Source organism: Mytilus galloprovincialis, chromosome 7 (genome assembly GCF_965363235.1).
Source record: "Mytilus galloprovincialis chromosome 7, xbMytGall1.hap1.1, whole genome shotgun sequence".
In the NCBI taxonomy this organism is placed as follows: domain Eukaryota; kingdom Metazoa; phylum Mollusca; class Bivalvia; order Mytilida; family Mytilidae; genus Mytilus; species Mytilus galloprovincialis.
This window is the reverse complement of record NC_134844.1, coordinates 36,422,711-36,428,845: the sequence shown is the minus strand read 5'-3', so window position 1 is coordinate 36,428,845 and position 6,135 is coordinate 36,422,711.

The following is a 6,135-nucleotide window of genomic DNA, read 5'->3' as shown; positions in this document are numbered from 1 at the left end:
AAACACATATGTTGCTTCCATTTCTTATATTGACGTGTAAAATATAAGCATATTAAGCATCCGTAAAGAATGCAGATGTGGAAATAACTTGTACGATTGCTTTCTGGTTCGAGTTAATTATTATTTCCCACGGATTTGTTCTACATTATACTTTTCTATTTAAAGTTTTCACTCCTAAATGGTTATGTGTCTTTTCACTATCAGGAATTTAAGAGTACTTAAGTTTGACTGCATAATTTCAGAGGAACTGCCTACTCTTGAGAGCGGATTGAATCAAATGTACTCAATGGCAAAAAGTTCATAAAATATTGGATATTGACAATGTTTTGCCGCGAACCACCTAAATTATTTGCTATATTTAAACTTATTTTCCTTCAGTTAAACAGTTATTAAACGTTCACCTAGATGTGGGTTGCATTAATGCTGTTTTTGTATTTTTGTGACAATGTAGTTAATTGTATGACAGTATCTTATCATATTGACGTGGATATGGTATTCTTAATATACACTGCTATTATACTACCATGGAAGATACATATTTGACTTATCCCGTATTACATACTTGATATGTAGATATACATGTCATACTTAAATGCATGACTATATAAGTATCTAGTTAGAATAGATGTGACGTCACATGATACCAGATTATTCTACTGTTTGAGAAATTTCGCCTTAAAATGTGCATACAAATTAGAAGAATATTTACTATTCTCAATTAGGCCGTTAGTTTTCCCGTTTAAACTGTTTTACATTTGTCATTTCGGGGCCTATTATATCTGACTATGCGGTATGGGTTTTTTCATTGTTGAAGGCCGTATGGTGACCTATGGTTGTTAATTATGTGTCATTTGGTCTCTCGTGGAGAGTTTTCTGATTCGCAATCATACTACATCTCCTTTTTGATATTCTCATTTTTTGTCAGTTGGTATATTGACTAGAACAAAAGAAGCGTGACGTCATTGGTTAATTCAACTACAAACTACATAGAAATACTATAAACAATATCAGTCTCTGTTTATACATATACAAGAATATTCAAATAGCCCTTAGGCTTCATACGATGGTCCGCTAAACATTCTAGTATTGAATCAATCATTGCCTCTTTATATTACCTGACTGCAACTAAACGACCAGATTAATGAAAAATTGTTTGTATTTAATTTTGTTGGAGACAGCATCAGGATCAAATTAAAGATGTAATTGCTAATTGTTTAGCCGAGATAAACATTGAAAATGATTCTCTACTTTGATAGAACTAAGCTTTCAGTCACCATTATACAATTCCATTTTTATCTTCTATGTGTGTGAAACGTACAATAAATACCGAACTCCGAGGAAAATTACAAAGTTCTTTATCAAAGGGCAAAATCAAATGCTGTAGCACATAAAACGAATGGAAAACAGCTGTCATATTCCTTACTTGGTATAGGCATTTCCTTATGTAGAAAATTGTGGGTTAAACTTGATTTTATAACTAGCTAAACAGCTCACGTGTATAATAGTCGCATATAATTTCATTGTATTGATACCAATTTGTAAGCGAAACAAACAGACATAATAGTTCAAAATGTCGGAAATAGGGGTACCAATGATATAACTCTATCAACATTTGTAACAAGTAAACAATTGTAGGTCAACGTACTGCCTCCAGCACAGATGTGATTGACAGTCAATATCGTCTTAATATCTATAATTGTTCCAACAAAGAAAAAGAAATTGACATATAAATAGTCTATAGACAGGTTGTTGCTTCTGATGAAAACGAAGACATCAATCACAAAAGGAAATGCCGTCAATCTATTTGTGCAAGCTGTTCATTAGAAATATACAAAGTCATGTGCATTATTTGACTTATATTTTCAATTTCTTAATGTCATTACAATTGCATTTAATGTATGATTGTTAATAAAAAATCACAACGATGAATTATATAAGTTATACTAGCGGATGAATCATTCTAAAAATTGAACATGGTTACTTTATAACTGTTGAATTGTACTTTTCCTCTTGATCTCTGCATATATGTAACATATGGCCGAGAGATTACTTGTAACACATTAACATGATTTTCTAACGACTTTTACAACTTTGCAACAATAAATAAATGAAGACACAAACATTTGTAATGAAAACATTAGTAAGCTTATAATCTGATTAACACCCAAAAAGATAGTTTATTGATGTATGATAATCAAATGCTGTTTACATTGTTATTAATAGTACAGTCAACCCGAAGTCTTTAGTAATATCATCTATCCATTATGAGTATTTTGAGAGCCATTTAAAAAGGAATATAATATACAAGTTAAATATAAAATTCATCCTGACATTTTAGAATTATGCAGTGTACTTAAATGTGTAACATGTCTAATGCAATAATTACGTTTTGAACTACAAACACCTGTTTCGGATAGTGATTGCTTTTAAGTAAGCAAGTGTGAAAAATATACCTCTACTGCAGAAGTCATATTACTGTTAAACTAGTACACACATTGGTATTTAAAAAAACCAATGATTCCTGAATCTGCTGCGGATGGTGCACACCGATAGAAATTTTAGAACTGAAGACACAGATTATCTCACCAAATTGGGGAATTTGCTAAAGGAAGAAAATAAACGGCCTGATGTATGTTCCTGTGTAATGTCAATCAATTGGATGGTTTTTTATTCGAACTGCTAGCTAGGTAACATTTGTTGATAAAAAACCGACAAAATCTTGTTTTAGGAACTAATAAATCTTAGAATTACCACCGTGAATTTTTCAATGCGATATACAAAAGTCAGGTTTATTTATGACTAACCTGTTTGAAATTTAAATTTGGGGAACGTATTTTTTGTCAACGTACAAAACGTATAAGCACACTTAAAACGAATAGAAATTATACCCTTCTCTGTCATATAAAAAGAATGAAGCACTATCCTACAACTTCCCCTTCTAGTCTAATAATGTCACTATTTTTATAATTCAAAGTTCGGAAACTCTGTTGAAGGCAGAAACCATACATCTACGCATACTGCGTTACTTTTTACCAACAATGAAATGTACAGCAAAAGAGATGAATTCAATTTTCTCCTTTTTGAACTTTTCAGTCCATATGTAACTTTATTGTAGCGATACCCTCGTATAAATTATATACCTTCAATTTGTACTATTTTCAACAGTTTGATTTCTTGTTCTTTGCATATTGTTAGTAACAACTACAATGATACAACTAAACATATTCAAATACTAAAGTCATCTCATTGTAATGCTCAACCTTTACCATCAGAACACAATGGACCATAACGGTATATTTTCCCCCTAAAAGACCAACATGATTCGTGTGTGGTATACACCATCTCTTCCTCTCTTTTTTATGTTCGTGACTTATAAACAAATACTTTTTATAGATCAAAACGTCCATACTTTACAAGGAAAAGGTTAGTGCATCCCCGTTTAAATTTTGAATACATATTCAGCTGTCAATGTATCGTTCTGTGAACTATTGTTATTGTCTCTTTTAGGTGTAATTCCCTTTTGACATCGTCTAAATTGGACTGAGATGTCATTGAGGATTCTTCAGTATGAAGATGATCTAGATTGAGCATTAACAAACACAATTATCAAAATCTTACTTCGGCCATGATTGTCATAAGAAAGTGTAATGTTAATTTATTTCTTCTTACATGATTACCGCAACGCAAATATTCAACATTGTGTGCATAATTCTATCTCTATTTGTCGTTCTTCCCAGACCAAAGGATCATATGAAATAAAAATAATAAAAACAGTAATAGCAATATTTAAAACTTAAAAGATTAATTATGCAAATGTTATCAGTTTGGAACACGCGTTTATAAACTTTAAGATTATTTTGATATTCAGAAGTTTCATTTCTCCTGTATAGTTCTTTTATTAGTTTTAAAGAAACTTTATCTGGTTTTCATGGAACATGATATTGATACAGGTCTTTTGAAAAAGCAACATATCTAAATATGAATTATTATTTAATGATTGTACAAATGAATGCGCCTTTTTGTGTGATAATGCTCCATCCTTTGAGGTTAAGTAATGATTAAGTCAAAAGACATTTTCAGGAAATTAAAAGGATTGCATGATTGTTTACAAGTTTTCAGAAAAGCAAGCACAGTAATTGATTTGTTTGAAACCTAAAAAAAATTATGCAATAAACATGTGTTTTATCATCAAGCAGATGGCTTTCAAATCAGTTTCGGACATGCAGTCAAAATACTGTAATGATAGTAATTATCCTTAAGCAACAGGAGCTAATTATGGCAAAATAAGAAGGTTATCTCCTCGCACTTTCAAGTATGAGTACATGTAGACCCATGTAGAAGTAAACTGTAATAGTAAGAACATAACTTTTACCTATTTACACAATAAACAAAAGATTCCAATTATTTACATTCATATACCTTGTATTTCGTATTTTTTGGATTTGCACATACTTGAAAAGTAATAAAAGAAACATGTCTTCTCCTCATAAAGCTATTATGTAATTACAGAACGGGCAAGGACGAACTTTGAAATCAGTTTAAAGAAATAACTTGATGTTTACAAAACTTCGTAGAAATTAGTGTCAGGGCGGTAATATATGTCAGATCAGGTTTTCCCATCACTTTGAAATATTTAGAAATGTGCATGAATTATAAACAGGTGCTATTGAAGTAATTTCACAAGAAAAAAAATGATGGACTATTTTTTTAACCTGCAGCCATAAAATGGTTACATTTTTTTGTCATGTACATCAGAACAACAACAAAAATGATGTTGTATTTACAAGTAAAACTTTGTATATTCTTCTATATTGATATTTGAATATGATATATAAATTATGATTTGTCATCATTATAAAACACTTACTATTTCAACAAAGATGTTCTTTGACGAAATTACTTTGTAAACTAAAGAAAAAGGTAACAGAAATTTATCAATGTTCAAAACTCGTCTGTCAATATTCATGATAAAAATAAGGGAAAAACCCAACAAACTGAGGGAATGACAAATCGATAGAACTTGACCTGTTGTATCTTGCGTTACGAAAATATTCACTATCAGTTAAAATGCAACAATAGAGAACGGCACATGATCCATAAATCTATAAATAAACTAGTCAATTATCTAAAGATCACAGCATATAAGACTGACGACTGAGAAACACAAACCCACCAAACACCTCGGATGATTTTAGGTACTCCGAAAAATGGTAGGCAAATCTTGTTCCACATGTGGGACACGGCGTGTGCGCATGCAAGATTCAAGTATCAAACCGGTGAAAAGTCTAATTCAGTCGGTCAAATAAGAGGAATCGAGGGTGTGGATTATGGTAAAGACAATTGGAACATATCCATGGCCATCTGTGAAACAGGTATTCAATAATAGTCTACCACTTCGTAATGGCGTCCGAAAAATATTTGAAAGCAGGATTTCAACTTCACCTCTTTGATTTAATAGTTACCCTGTAAGCAGCAACCCTCTATAAAAAGAAATATAAAAAGGAATGTAAGTTCTGGAATAGCGTTTATCTTTGAGATAAATTATTCATATACAGGAGCTGCCGGAATGTTGCTACATAAAAAAGGAAAGCACTGTAAAGCTGCTGTTTGGTTTCTCAACCCACCCTCATTTTCAATTTCTAAATGTAAATCCACTGGGACAACCTTCAATTGCTTTTTTGTACCTTTGATTTTTTTGGTTTGATAGGACGGATGCGTTTTCCATACTCACAAAAAAAAATCATAGTGGGAAGACATCACCATGTAGCGGAACAGGAAGTTCAAAGTTAATGCTATCTTATTGTCTTTCTTTCTAAGAAGCACGTGTATAATATATTGGGCTGTTTTTTGCTCTTTAATTGGTTTGTTGTCTCATTGACACACATTCCGCGTTTCCGTTCTACATTTTATTTGAACAAAAACAAAACGATTGAGATTTAGATAATCCTAAACAAAAATAGCTACAGTAGTTAAACGATGATCAAAGCACCTGAAATGACACAAGATATTGTCTTCATCAGATAGTTGCAGTCCCTTGATATGTAGTACTAATAATACAATTTGTGAACTAAAAATATTTACAAAAAATAGGTTTAATTCATGTAAACACCAAAAGCACTAGTTATTTTGCGAATA